The sequence below is a fragment of the Adiantum capillus-veneris genome, chromosome 29 (genome assembly GCF_014529385.1).
Source record: "Adiantum capillus-veneris isolate H3 chromosome 29, ASM1452938v2, whole genome shotgun sequence".
NCBI lineage: Eukaryota > Viridiplantae > Streptophyta > Polypodiopsida > Polypodiales > Pteridaceae > Adiantum > Adiantum capillus-veneris.
The window spans coordinates 78,018,255-78,034,218 of NC_140959.1; positions in this window are offsets into that span (position 1 = coordinate 78,018,255).

Genomic DNA, 15,964 nt, shown 5'->3' on the forward strand with positions numbered 1-15,964 from the left:
CGGATCGCACTCAACGGGATGGGCTCAAGGATGTAGGAATGGGTTCGGTTACCTCGTTCCGAGAAGAAGAGAGATTTGTAGTTTGGGGCAACGTGTGTGGTGTAATGGCTGAAGCGAGAACCTCCAGATTTCTCCCAAGCCATGATACATTGGCGTTGTAAGAAGGCCTCATTAACTTGGGAGAGAGAGTCTCAGAGAGAGAGATTCTTAGAGAGACAGAGAGAGAGAGTGATCAGATTGTCACAGAGAGAGAGAGAGAGAGAGAGTCTCAGAGAGACAGAGAGAGAGAAAGCGTGATCAGATTGTCACAGAGATAGGGAGAGGGAGAGACACAGATTGAGAGAGAGATAGAAAGAGGGAGTCCTTACTCTCAGAGAGAGAGAGAGAGAGAGAGAGAGAGAGAGAGAGAGAGAGAGAGAGAGGGAGGGAGAAAGACCGAGTCCGCTTGACACAAAGAAAAGCAATGGAGGAGACACCTCTCTTTGAGTTCCTGCACACCCCACCAAAAAAAGGTGATCTCTCACTCTTTCTCTCTGTATTTCCAGCAGTTGGTACAAATTGTGTGTGTGTGTGTGTGTGTGTGTGTGTGTGTGTGTTGAACAACACACACACACCTCAATACCCATAGTTCCATAGACAGAGACACAGACACAGCCCCTCTCTCTCTCTCTCTCTCTCTCTCTCTCTCTCTCTCTCTCTCTCTCTCTCTCTCTTTGCATTTGTCTATTGGACTAAAGGCGCGCTAGGAAGGGAAAGTGCCTTTTGCAACTCTCTTCGTGCGCCGTTAGTATTGTTATTGCTCTCTCAGTTGTACTTAAGGCGCGCGGAGAGGTTTGCAAAAGGCACTTTTCCTTCCTCGCGCGCCTTTAGTCCAATAGACAAATGCAGAGAGAGAGAGAGAGAGAGAGAGAGAGAGAGAGAGAGAGAGAGAGAGAGAGAGAGAGAGAGAGAGAGAGAGAGAGACTAGGTGTGTTTCTGTTTGTGCTTTGGTGAGAGACAGGTATATATATATATGAATATATATATCTATATATCTATATATATATATATATATATATATATATTTATTTATTTATTTATTTATTTATTTATTTATTTATTTATTTATTTATTTATTTATTTATTTATTTATATTTATAGATATATTTATATCTATCAGAGAGAGAGAGAGAGAGAGAGAGAGAGAGAGAGAGAGAGAGAGAGAGAGAGAGAGAGAGAGAGAGAGAGAGAGAGATCATGATGAATTGGTTTTGGCAGGATTATCATGTTTCCTCATGGTTTTGACTTGTTATGTTTCTTGATGAATAGGATTAAGGTCCAGTAGGCAGAAGAGGCTGAAACCAGATCCAGAGCTTGTGCCAGGATTTCAAACCTTGCAGGCTCAGATGCTTAATGTATCTGCCAAAAGAACTGTTGACTTTTGTCAGGACATATCTGAGGAAAAGTCGCTTGGTGAAGATCAATCAGAGAGGTCACCAGGGCAAGAAGATCCCTCACCCTACAAGGGTGTGGTGCCCTGTAAAGTACTTCTCAAGAAGAATACAAGAAAGAGAAATATAGACTTCTCAGATGATGCAGATGTGCTAGAAAGTACAAAATGTAAAGAAAAGGAGGATGTGTCTTCTCTGGAAGACCCAGCTGCAACTGATGAGAGGCTGTTTGATTTTGCAGCATCTTGTGGTGTTGGGGACAAGTATGATCTAGTTCATTCTATGTTTAATCCAAAGTTTGACATTGAAGACCTGTTAGCTCAGCACAGTAATTTCTTGCAGTCCTACAGAGATAAGTTTGAAGTGATGGTGCAGGTAGGAAGGGTTGTTCTGCCTACTATGACACTTGTGCATTTAAATGACTGTGGTGGAAAGGGACAGGGAGTGAAGAAGTATAGGGAATTACCACCCTCTTGCCGACATTCAGTCTGCCCTTTGCACCAAAAAGAATGCAAACTCATTCAGGAAGCCTTTGGCTTTATGATTTACCTCAACAGCCTGTTTGGATTCCTCATGCAGAATCCTGATGAGGTGTTAGAGGAGCAGGATGCAGCACCAGATGAGGAATGCGAGGAGACAACTCATATGCAAGAAGTCGAGGAGGTTGAAGACACAGTCGACCTTGAGGTTGAGGCAATTGAAGTACAAAGAAGTAAGATGCTCTCTGTGAAAACCACAGAAATCAAACTTCCATTGGATGTCAGTAACTTCACTGAGAAGCATGCTCAGATGATGTTGCCAGCTGTGCCTGACTTCAGGATTGGAGACAGGACCTATATCTTCTTACATGATGTGCAAAGTGTGTTTTATTTAAGGGAGGATTTCTCCCTAGCTATTATTTCCAGAGTCCAAGAGGAGAGGAGTGGATTTGTTTCAGAGGATAGTAGTGATGATGAGGCAATGGAAACATCCAGCAATCCAATGGAATGCCTTCAAAGATGCTTTGAGAAAGCTGAAAAATACAAGGAGACACTACCTGATGAAGCCACCTTCCAAGCAATAAGACAAAGCCTAAGACCATCGAAAAGTAACAAAGAAGTGGAGGATTGATTTAACCATTCAGGTCAGGGGTCAACTACATCTGTAGACCTGTGGCAAGAAAACCTCTTTCTGCAGGATGAGAGCTTCATGGTAACTCTCTCTCTCTCTCTCTCTCTCTCTCTCTCTCTCTCTCTCTCTCTCTCTCTCTCTCTCTCTCTCTCTCTCTCTCTCTCTCTCTCTCTCTCTCTCTCTCTCTCTCTCTCTCTCTCTCTCTCTCTCTCTCTCTCTCTCTCTGTTTGTGTCATTTCTGACATTGTATGTGCAGTCTTGGATTGCTGACAAGGATGACTTCCTTTGGCGCCGGACAAGAGAGTATCGAGGAAGGGATGCGGCCCTAGCACAGTACCTTTCAAAGCTCTGCGAGTCGCCGATAGTAGTTTTTCACAATTCCATGTCACAAGAGGGTTCAATAGCAACTTACACATTCAAGACACTATCACGCTTCTTGGGTGGACCGGTGCTGCCCAAAAGTGCAGATAAAGTCATTCTTGTGGACAAAGTGTTTGCTAGAGATTGTTTTGGTTACTGCACAGGCTATACAGGTGGTCGGGCAGCGTATTACTACACCTACACAGCAATGGCACTAGCTCTTGGTAGACAAAACCCAGATGAACTTTTAGAGTATGGCAAACATCTCATGATTCGTTACAAGGGTGACGTGCCAAAAAACAAAATTGAACCTGCAAAATCTTGATACACTTCAAGTACCAATTGTATAAGATCATGTATTACATAAATTTTGTACACTGTCATCCACTCAGAGTATCTTTCTCCACTTGTGATTCACATACACCATTGTCTCTCTCCACCTTCGTTGACTTTCACGAGCTCCGGAGTTGTTGTATGCCATTGATCTTTTAGCTTTTTGTTGTTGTAAATGTCTGATGGCTTGTGCTGTTGCTGAATTTGCCAATACTTCTTTTGCCTGCATTCGATGAATGATTCTACGATAGAACCATTCAAATAGTTCTCTCAAACTGTTAGCCTTGATTCGAGAGCCACCATGTCGTGTGTGCCTGAAATAAGCATTTCTCGCCATGTAATGAGACTTTTCCATCCCTTGGGTATTCCATATTGCCGGGTTCCCATACTTCTGTATAAAATATGGCAAATGACTGAAGATGATGTGCTGGATATGAAAACAAATTAGTTAGAATGTTTTACAGTCACATATTTGCACATAAGAGAGAAAGAATACATTATAATACCATGTAGTGAGTAATCTGGGTGTCTGTCCATGCTGTCTTGAATGATTTTTTCAGAAGGTTGAGATTTTCCTTGAACTTGTTCATATCACCTTGTGACTAGTCATCTTTGTCACACATCAAAAATAGGATGTCTATTGATCGCCAAACCTCAGCCTTCGCGTTACGAGTAGTTGGTTCGTGGTCTTTGACTGCAATATGTAGCTTTTTCCAGCTCTGATACTCTACCTTGCTAACATAAGATGTGTTATATATTTTTCCATGTTTTGTTAGCTTTGGATCTCTTGTACCTTGGGGCTTAGATAAAAACCTCCGTGCCTTCACCCCACCGATGGATGGTTTGCATGGGACATCCTTCTCAGCAGTTGATCTCTTTTCATCCCGCTGGATTTTCACATTGCCACCATGAAGCCCCATATCCGATAGTACCATTTCTAAGCACTGCAAGGCTACTTGTTGTTCTGCAGAGTTCTTAATCTTCCAAGCAAACCCGATGTATAAGTAGACCAATTTCTCTACAATTCTACAAAGGGCATGCATTGTACAAATGTGGACATTCACAAGTGGTATTTTCAAAACTGGTCGAAAAGCAGGATCCTCAATGTGACGTGTTGGAGCTTTTCTCCACCACTTTGGGTCCATGACCTTTGCAGGCTCCATGCAGAACAAACACGGTGACTTTGCCATTGCACCCATTCCACAATTATACATGCACTTTAATGTTTTAAGGTCACCTGCAAGATGCCACTGAACTTGAAAGTCTCCCCTTCCATCTAGATGTAGTACCTCTCCCTGGTTAGTCTGTCGATCAATCAGCTCCGGAATATTAGTTCGATGGAACACCCAATATAGAATCTCATGATCTTCTTTCTTTACCTGCAACACAAAATAAATGAGACTTAAGTAGATCTGAACATTTGAGCTTACTTGAGAATATCGCTTACCTCAAACGCACCAAGCCACCATATGTTAGATTCTGATTGAACACTAAAATATAAAGGATCATCACTGGGACACTTTGAGAGGGCTCTATTCATTAAAGTAATAGTAACACGCTCTAGCTTTTTCTCTTTAACAAGCTCACACTCATCCAGTTTTAACACAAAATGTAATAGTCCACGTGACTCTTCAAATGTGATGTTGTAAAACTCCACCATTCTCTTCTGTAGTATCCGCAGGTCCATAAAAATATTGTTGAACTCATCATATGCCATGTTCGCTCCATGGCCACTGTAAGTTGCTTTAATATGAAAGGGCTGTCCAAGATAGTCTCCCTGTGCCTCGTTAAGCTGAAGCCTCTCTTTCCAAACACTTGAGGCTGATGGTAGAAGTTTGGATTTTATACCCTTCCTAACAAAGATGGATGAGACAGACTTTTGGATAGCCGAATATCCTCTTTTGCTTACACCAAGTGAATCAAGTGTGCCTTGTATCTCTTTTGCAGGCACTGAGTTCTCTGAAATAAAGCCGTCCACTACATTTCTTTGTAGAACCTTAAAATTCTTGTCATGTACTATATCTTCTGCCAGGCTTCTACTTATAAGTGGCTTCAATCTCTTTCCTATATTGGCTTTGGGGTCAATGTTTTCCTTGTCAGGATAGATTGAGTCTCTACATGAAGACAATGCATAAGTAAATAACAGAAAATTTGCTTCACTAACACTATTTAGGCACATGAAAACAATGCATAACAAGAAAAAACAAAGAGATTACTTAACTAAGACAATGTAGCCAACCAAGAAGCATCACCTTAATGCTCGGATTCTTTTCTTGAGACCTCCTGATGCAACCTGCAATGTTTCAAGATTGCGCAATTTCTTCTTTCGGATACGACCACCCAAGATGGTGTCCTTCATTTGACAACTTCGCACCTTTCCTTTCAGTTCTTGTACCTCTGTTTTATGTTGCAAAATGGTAACCTGATCTGTAGAATGTAAATGTGAAAGGCGAACAATCTCACATTGTTGAGCTTGGAGAATGCTCTTGTAAGTTCCAGCTTCTCTTGTAAGTGATTGGCCGTTCTTCATCAAGGTCACAATGTTGTGACAAGGTGCGACACGCTGAACCAAATTAGTCTTTGCACAATAAAATTACCATTTAGATGTGGAAAAATGAAGATCAGAGCTTTCCATTGTGTTTGTAACTATGTGCTTTGTGTGGCTACCAAATCTTACCTCTTCAAAATAAGTGCAAGCAAGTCAAATGTACGTAGGAATGGCAAAAAAGAGGTTGTTTCTTGGCTGTCTTGGTGGGGGCAACATATGAAAGTGGATACACCTTATCATGCATACACCCATAGATCATGCAAGGCACTCCTACTATCGGCTCAAAACTCTTGTGGTCGTCATTGTAGCCAAGGCCTTGCACCTTTACATGCAGGGCATGCCATTCATGTAGAAGGTACTTCACCTCAATCATTGTTTACGCTTCTGCTATAACACCATCTACTTTGTCAACAAGGACAAAGAAAGATATTGACTGATTAAAATTATTTACTCACACAAACTTAATTCATGGCAAAGTTCCATAAGTACATCCATCTGAAACAGTCATGACCACATACACGGTAGATGGGTCAAGCTATGACTGATGTTGTTGGGCAGCATCTTTATGAGAGAGCTTCGTCCAAACCACTTGTTGTATGCTTATAGGATAAGCTACAAGTCAAGCATAGAATTCCCAATAGCATATGCCAAAGGGTCTATGAGCCTCACCAGGTGATAAGTAATTCAACTACAATACGGAAAGTCAATGCCTATAACTTGCCATTCACATTTCTTCTTGCCTACCTTCGCTTCATGAAGGCAGCAAGGGTGCTCGACATGTGCAACCACTAGTTACATATAGATTAAGGGATTTTCCTCAACCCAACTCTCTCTCTCTCTCTCTCTCTCTCTCTCTCTCTCTCTCTCTCTCTCTCTCTCTCTCTCTCTCTCTCTCTCTCTCTACTAATTCTTGTTACCATATACATGTGGTAGTGATGTGTGTGAACACACTAGGACCGCCGGGGCATTTTTTCCCTCTTTAGGAGGTTTTTTCCCCCGTGCATTGTATATACGCCCATCACTCTAGGGCTATCTATCTTTCCATTGCACACTAAGTAACACACTCTCTATTGTGTGCCTTGAGCTTCCTTCGTCTTCTCCAAGCTGTGTGTGTTTCTCTGCAACCCTAATTCCAACAATTGGTATCAGAGCAGGTCACGTCCTCCCGGGCTTAGTCGCCAGCTGCTCCAGCACACGCCTGCTCACTTTCTCCGATTTCAGTGAGCTTTGGCGAGCGTTCGCAGGTCGACAAATATTTTGGGAGGGCTCGAAGAGCATGGTCTGCTCAGAATTTTGATTTGGGCTCATTTCGGCCTCCGTTTCCACTACGGGCAGTACTGCACAGGCTATTTCGTCATTTTGTGCAGATTTTCTCTCAGTGCCGTTTTCTGCATAACAGGTGCCTTATAGTCTTCTACGGTTTGTGCTATATAGCACAAGTTGTTCCCGCTCCATTTCTCCTATTTTCGGGCAGTTTTCACATCAGGTGCAGCATTTACCATGGCTGACAACAACAACACAGATGTGTTCAAGATGTTTGCTGCTGAGGACAGGTTGGATGGGGACAACTACCCTATGTGGGCTTATATGATGCAACATGTTCTTGTGTCAAAAGGTGTCTGGAACATTGTGCAGGGCATTGATGTACGTCCTGGTTCTGAAGATGTAGGCGATGTTGAGGATGTTGCAGGTCTTGTTGCAAGGATTGCAGCTGTTAGGGTTGTTTTGCCTACGGCAGAACAAGCTCGTTGGGATGTTAAGGATGCGCAGGCTCATGCATTGATTGCGTTGTCTGTGAAGCGCACCATTATTCCTCACATCCGTTCAGCAAAATCTGCAAAACAGGCTTGGGATATTCTAGCAGGTCTTTATGCAAGCCGCAATGAGGCTAAAATTGCTTTGCTGCGTAAAGAGCTAGAGTCGAAGATTATGCATGAGGAAGATGATATGGACACTTTCCTTGCTAGTGTCAAGGATATCAATGAGCAACTCATTTCTACAGGTGAAGTCATTTCGGACAGTTCCCTTGTGCACACTGTTCTTGATGCCTTACCAGATTCCTACCAGACTTTTGCTAGTACTTGGAGACTGATGACCCAAGGAAATCCTGAAGTTGTCAAGTTTGATGCATTATGCACATTGCTGTTGCAAGAGTCACTTTCTAGAAAAAACAGGACTAGGCAGCGTGCAGTTGAACATGCTTTTATTGCTTCTCAAAGAAAGGGTGGTAACAGTAATGCAGCCACTTCTTATGGTTCTGCTGCGAGTGGCAAAATTTCTGTTCCTAATGCTTCTGCTGGCAGCACTTCGTTTGGCAATTCTGGTGATAAGGGCAAAAAGAAGATGCGTTGCCATTATTGTAAAGCCAATGATCACTTGATCAAGTCGTGTCCTAAGTTGAAGGCCAAAGAGGCTAAGAAGAAAGAGGGTGGTTCCACTGCAAATGCTGGATCCACTACAAATGCAGCCATTGTTGAGTCTTCTGTGAAAGGAGATTGTGATGCTGATGTTGATGCAGAATGGGCTTTTAGCGCAGAGTACACTTACAATCCTGTTGTCCATGATGCATGCTTGTCAGTTGCTGCAGATTCACATATGTGGTATTTCGACAGTGGTGCTACAAAGCACATTACCTCACATCGTGAATTGTTTACCTCTCTCGAGTCTGTCCCTCATGGGAACTCAGTCACTTGTGCCAACAACGCCTCTTATCCAGTTCAGGGAGTTGGAAAGATTGTGCTCACTGCTGCTAATGGCAGTTCCTTCACACTTGTTGATGCACTTTATGTACCTGGGATCAAGAAGAATCTCTTGTCTGTATCCGCACTTGCTAGACTTGGACTTGTAGTCAAATTTGTGGATGACAGATGTACAGTTCATGATCTCAGTTTTGGTGATGAAATTGTTGCATCTGGGCTTTTGTGCCGTGGGCTGTATAAGCTCACTTTGTATGACAAGTGTGGACAAAATTTTGCAAATGCTGTTGCAGATTCAAGGGCTATTTCAGATGCAAAACTTTGGCCTGCACGTTTTGGTCATCTGAATTTTGCCAGTTTGCTGCATTTGCAGAAATCTGATATGGTTGCTTCTTTGCCGCCTCTTGAAGCACCTGTCAAACATGTTTGTGAAGGCTGTATTCTGGGTAAAATGCAGCGTTCTAAGTTTCCAAAGGATGGTTCAGTTAGGGCCACATGCAGGTTGCAGCTTGTGCATAGTGATGTTTGTGGGCCCATGCAAACTCCGTTCTTGGGCAATTACCTGTACTTCGTGACTTTCATTGATGATTACTCCAGGCATGCATGGGTATTTCCGCTTAAAGCGAAGTCCGAAGTTTTTATGTGCTTCAAACAATTTTTGGCTATGGCTAAAAATGTCTCAAAATGTACTATGGGCACCCTCCGTTCCGATCGAGGGGGGGAGTATATGTCTCATGAATTTAATGCATTTCTGGCTAGTCGTGGGATAAAACACCAATGTACAGTGCCTTATACACCTCAGCAAAATGGTGTTGCTGAGAGGAAAAACAGGTCACTAACGGAAATGGCACGATGTATGGTCAAAAGTCAAGCTTTGCAGCATTCTTTTTGGCTTGAGGCCATCATGTGTGCCACTTATGTACTTAACAGGTGTCCTACGAAAGCTTTGCAGTCTATTACTCCATATGAAGCATGGCATGATAGAAAGCCTTCTATTGAGCACATGCGTGTTTTTGGCTGTTTGGCATATGCTTTGGTGCCACAAGTGCAGCGCAGAAAATTGGATGATAAGGCTGTCAAATGTATTTTTGTTGGTTATAGTGTTGAAAGCAAAGGTTACAGGTTGTATCATCCGCAAACAAAACGTATTCTGGTTTCACGGGATGTAGTGTTTGTGGAAGATTCTGTTCAGCCCTTGCTATCATGTACTAGAGACAGTAATGTAAGCTCACAGGACATTTATGACACTTTGTTGCCTCTTTTCAGTGGTGGAAATACGAATGTAAGTTCCAATGAGGCAAATGTACAGCCTATGGGGGTTTCTGAAAATGTTTTAGAACAGCCTATTACTGATGCAGATGTACATGATGTACTTGATGAGGAAAGGGCTGAAAATGAGCAGGCTAGAGGTATGCCAAAATGGCTGGTGCACACTTTGCGTGACAGTAAATTGGATGCACCTTTATCTAGTCGTACTCGTTCAGGCTCTCGCCATGCATCTTATGCATCAGATTGTTATGCTTTGGTTGTGTCTAGTTTACATGATGTTGAGGAGCCTCTGTCTTTTGATGAAGCACAGAATTCAGAAAATTGGATTGCTGCCATGAAATCAGAATATGATGCACTTATAGAGAATGACACATGGACTTTATGTGATTTGCCTCCTGGCAAAAAGGCCATTGGTACGAAGTGGGTTTACAAGTTGAAACGCAAGCCGGATGGTGAGATCGATCGCCATAAGGCTCGACTTGTTGCAAAGGGTTATGCACAACAAAAAGGCATAGATTATGAAGAGACTTTTGCTCCCACTTGTCGTATGACTACTGTGCGTTTTCTATGTGCATTGGCAGCTCATTTTGGTTGGGATGTACATCAATCAAACATTGTTACTGCTTTCTTGAATGGTGACATATTTGAGGAAGTTAATGTAACGCAGCCTCGCGGTTTTGTCATAAAAGGACAAGAGGACAAAGTGTGCAAATGTAAGAAGGCTTTGTATGGGTTGAAGCAATCTCCTCGTGCTTGGTATGAGAAAGCTGACACTCATTTGGTTAAACGAGGCTTTCGTAACAGTCCAACAGAAAGCACATTGTATGTAAAGCGTGAGGATGATGTATTTCTCATTGTGGTTCTTTATGTTGATGATTTGCTGATCACTGGACCAAATGAGAGACATATTGCTGAATTTAAGGCTGATTTGAATGCTAGTTTCAAGATGAAAGATTTGGGGCTGTTGCATCATTACTTGGGTATACAGTTTAAGCAGTGTGATGGTGGTATTGCCTTGTGTCAGAAAAGTTACATAGAGACATTGCTATGTAAGTTTGGACTTGAGGATTGCAAACCTATTGCCACTCCCATGGAAACAGGTTTGAAGTTGAGTCTACATGATGCTGGCGATCCTGCTGATGTCACTCTTTACCAAACTGCTGTTGGCTGCCTCATTTATGTATGCAACACCAGGCCAGATATTCAGTTTGCAGTCTCGCAGGTCAGCAGATTTATGCATAGCCCAGGGTCTAGGCATTGGCAGGCTGTCAAGAGGATTTTCCGCTACCTTAGTGGCACTTTACATCTTGGCTTGTTTTATCCCAAGGGGGGATCATTGCCGCCAGACTTACATGCTTTTTCGGACTCAGATTGGGCTGGTTGTTTTGACACGCGAGTGTCCACAAGTGGTTTTTGTTTCATGCTTGGCAGTTCATGTATATCATGGTTGAGCAAGAAGCAACCTACTGTGGCCACTTCGAGTTGTGAGGCTGAGTACAGGGCAGTCTTCACAGCTACGGTTGAGTGTGTATGGCTCAGACGCCTTATGGCTGACTTGGGTGTTGGACAGGATACTGCCAACACTATCTACACTGACAGTCAGAGCGCATTGGCAGTTGCGAGGAACCCAGTTTTTCATGCTCGCACAAAGCACATTGAGGTGCATTACCACTATGTCAGGGAGAGGCTCTCAGCAGGAGAGATCAGCTTGGCTTATGTGCCAACACAGGACAACCTTGCAGATCTTTTCACAAAGGCATTGTCTCGTGAGAAGCTTGAAGCTTTCCGCAAAGCTTTGGGCTTACTCCCCTTTGTGGACTGATCCTGTCCTCAGGGCATGGCACTTCCCTTTACTCATGTGCCAGCTCTCGTTCACCGCATCACTCCAGGGGGGATTTGTTACCATATACATGTGGTAGTGATGTGTGTGAACACACTAGGACCGCCGGGGCATTTTTTCCCTCTTTAGGAGGTTTTTTCCCCCGTGCATTGTATATACGCCCATCACTCTAGGGCTATCTATCTTTCCATTGCACACTAAGTAACACACTCTCTATTGTGTGCCTTGAGCTTCCTTCGTCTTCTCCAAGCTGTGTGTGTTTCTCTGCAACCCTAATTCCAACAATTCTCTGAAGGGATAGTGAAATTAGGTATGATTTTACCAAAACCTTTCTAAGTCGGTATGGTAATAGGAAGGGCTAAGAGCCATCTATTTTAGAAGGGCTGCGAGCCATGTACTTTTGAATGGCTACGAGCCATTTGTTTGTAATCCATCAATGATTGCTATCAAGATTGAACAATTCTATTCAGTTGAGTACCCATCGATTCTAGTGGACAAGTAAGAGTCTTGCCATTAGTGATTTTTTGAATGTTACTTTAGCACTACATACTTTTAGTGTGAAGATTAAGCTGAGTTTTTGAAAGTCTTAAACTCGTAAAGGCTAATCTCTACCAAGGTGTATAGATGAAGAAAACATTTCAAATAGCACAACTGTCCATAAAGAAATCAAGATTATGTACTTTCAAGTCTACCAAAGATCTAATTGTGAATACAATTCCAACTTTAATGGATCTCCTGCTTTGTCTATAGCACTGAGAGTATCTATAGAAGCACATTTGTGGGGTAAGACCCAGCTCACAGCACTTATTAAATCACTCACTAAGTGTTGATGGTCAATTCGAAACCTTCACATGTACTTTCAAGGAAAGATCTTCTCATCTACTAAGGGGTAATCTTCGTATCATTTGGAATCTGCCAAAGGTTTTGGTCTGCGAAGACGCGGGAAATAATCATCAGGTAACTATCTGTGTCTATTCAATAATTTCTTTTTTGTGTTTAGTTGACAAGTTGTGTCAGTACTGAGCCCCTTGAAATAGGGATTCAGTACTCCACGGTATGTTTCTAACTTAATCTCAGTATGTACTTTGTTTGTTTATTCATGTTTGTATATGCTTTGATTAAGTGTTCCCAGAATGAGATGTATGTGCTGCTTCCATTTTGATCACCAGACACATGACAAGGTCATGTTGGAGAAAAACACTTTGGGAAAGAATTGTACCAGGAAATTTCTACACTTTACAGTGACATGCCTTTATGGTATGGTTTTTTTGGCACATGTTGCTAGCCACAAGGTGTGCAACATTGTCCAAGAACTCATGGAGTTTGATTTAGCCGATGTGGAGTGAGGTTCATGAGGGCCCCTCTCACTCATGTCGCTGAGTGTTTGCAGTTACCTCCACACACAAGTACATCTTGTACTTGCTGGATATCATTTCTTTTTTCTGACATCATTTTATGAGACATATTCCGCATGTGGAGAATATGAGTCTCTAGGATTGACACTAGAGCCTGTTTCCTAATGATGTGTCGATAGAGTCCCTAGGTGCTGGTCACATCTGTCTATTAGACGAATTTGCACACATAGTATTAGGAGCAATTTCAGTGGCCAAAAATTGTCGAGACTAAGTACAAACTTGTTGAGGTTCCAAAAACTGTAAATAACATTGATGGACGGTTGTTTGCATATATAGCACAGCTATGTACGGTTAATGAAAATGTTTCATTGTTGATATGCGATATTTTCACGTAGTCACCGTGTAGGAATGAAAATGTGGGTTCGGATAGGTTTGTATTAAATGCATGCACACTAGTGTTATGGGCCCTAGTGTTTAACACAATCTTGTTCGGAACGACATTCAAATTCATGGACAACATAACTTACAAAGCATATTGCACCACAAACGAGATTTAATATAGATCTACCAACTACCATATGAGGTGCGCACTCGGTATGGGTGTTTTTTGCAAGATTGATTCAATTGTATATATTTATTCCATCAAGTCCACTCTTTAACCGAGTTGGTTGGTTCCAATATGTATAGTTTATATGGATTGCATCACAATTTTGTGAGTAATTGAGAACCCATGTTTACCAGTCATTTTTGGAAGGCTGCCTGTAAACAGGTGGGAAGAAAAAGGCAATTGGTAAGTTTTAACCTAGTGGTAAAGGATATGCTAAGAGCATACGTTAGTGAGAAGCAATCCAATTGGCAAAGATTCTAGTTTGGAGTTTGTTCATCATAAGGTAAGGCAGAAGTTGGGACTAAGTTTAGCTTCTTTTTGTTTAAATCAGAGGTTCTCAACCTTGAACACCGGTTATGGTGGGGTTGTTTACTGATGAAAAAGGGTATTAAGTCAAGGACTTACCCTTTACTGATGAGTTATGTCAGCCAATTACTTTCATGGAAAGTGAAAAAGGTACTCTTTTGGGTACATCTTTGTTGTGATAACTCGTTTAGCATGCATGCTCAAGTGAGCTATGTTGGTTATGGGTTGGTGACACAAGACAGTGGCAAAGGGACAACAATGTGGACAATCAAGATGCTCTTCTTGATCTCATTGAACCTCCTATTGAGCCGTGCTCCAGTCAAAAGGATAGCTGAATCCACTAGGGATGCCACTCTTGAAAACATTAGTATTCTTTATTACGCTCTCACCACCTTTGTTTTTTAAGGACGAAAACGATTCTCCAAGGGGGGAGTAATGTAATTCCAAGGGCAAACCCAGGGGGGTCATGTATCCAGACCAAGGGCTGGCTTCTAAGTGTGGACATGGGATTCTAAATCTGGATGGCCAAGGGTCTATATAAAGGGTGGTAGGGCGGAGAATCCTCAATGCAGTTCCTTGGGTTCTTAGACGGTGAAGGAAAAGCCTTGTTGTTATATATGGACAATTTTAATTTATCACTTGACTTCGAGACACGCGATCAAAAAATTGTCGTGACACATAAAATTTCTACCATTGTCGATGTCGAAAACCGGCTCACCTTGCTCATAAGCTCCCCAATGAACTCCCCTTGCTCCACCGTTTATGGTGAGGTGGGCACCCTCCCTTAGAGGGGGTTTTTTTGTAAAAGGGGTGGCTCATGTTGGCGACGAGTAGTAGCGTAGGGAAAATGAGCCAACATCGCAACGCTCGATACAGGGGTTGATGGGGGCCACTCAAGAAACAAAAAACCCTCCTTGAGGCAGTGTGAATCCATCAAGCTTGCCTGTAGGTGATTTGGTGATGGTCGCCCCCGACCTCCCTTTTCCCCCACAAGCCCTCGTGCCCACGCCCTTCTTCGTTGATCGTCTTCTTCTCTATGGCTTCCTCATGCAACTTTTGCTGAAAAAAAGGACCACGCCTTGCTTTGCTCAAAACAGCTTCGATACCAATGTGAGACTAGGGAGTCTGTAACCTACCTCACCTCCTAGCCTCTAGACCCTTCTATAGGCAAAAATCCGAGCTCGAGTCACACTGGCCCATGGCCTCTAGACCCTTGGCCTGACACCTTGTCTTGTAATTCAAGATTTGTAATCCAACTTTTGTAATCAAGTTTGTTAATCAAGCATTAAGTCTTTCATTCAAGATTAAAATTATAATCAAGTCTCAAGTGCTTGTTAATTGTGAGCATCTCCTCTCACTCTCTTTTATCTTGAGACACACTCACAGTACAACCCACAATAGACTGCAAAGTGTCTGTTTTGTAGAAATCTCCAATTTCCAAAAACCAACTTAAAAGGACAAATGCGATGTTGCCTTGGTAACGTGAGCTAATAGGATTTTGGCGGCATTACCCAGGATGCGGAAGACTTCTTTGATACCAATTGTTGGAAATATGGCTACAAGAATGCATGACAAGATGAAGAAGATGAAGGAGAAGCTCAAGAGCACACAAGAAATAGAATTAATGAGTGTTCTAATACAAAGATAAAGCTTGCGCTAGAGTGATGGGCGAATATACAAGGGATGGGAAGGAGGGGGGGGGGGGGGGGGGGGGACAACCTCCTAGAGAGGGCAAAAAATGCCTCAATGGTCCTAAGTGTGTTCACATACATCATTACCATAATATGGTGACACAAAACGTACAAAGGCAATGTGTGCCAGCTGTCTCTACGCATGCGTGCCAGTTGCGGGGTAGCCTTTATTTGTAGCTATCGTACATATGAGTGTGAAAAGGTGACGAAGTGCATCGACATTGTGAATTGAGAAAGATGACATACTTATGTAGCTCTCATTTCAATGGTTTTTATTTTTTGATAAGTCCATTGATCATAAAATGTTGTATTCTCTTCTCTTTTGTAGATTATGTTTGTTGATTTTGGAGGATGGAGGGGACTTAAAGTGATGTGAGACCTTATACCTGTCCACTCCCCAATGAATATTGTGTGAGGTA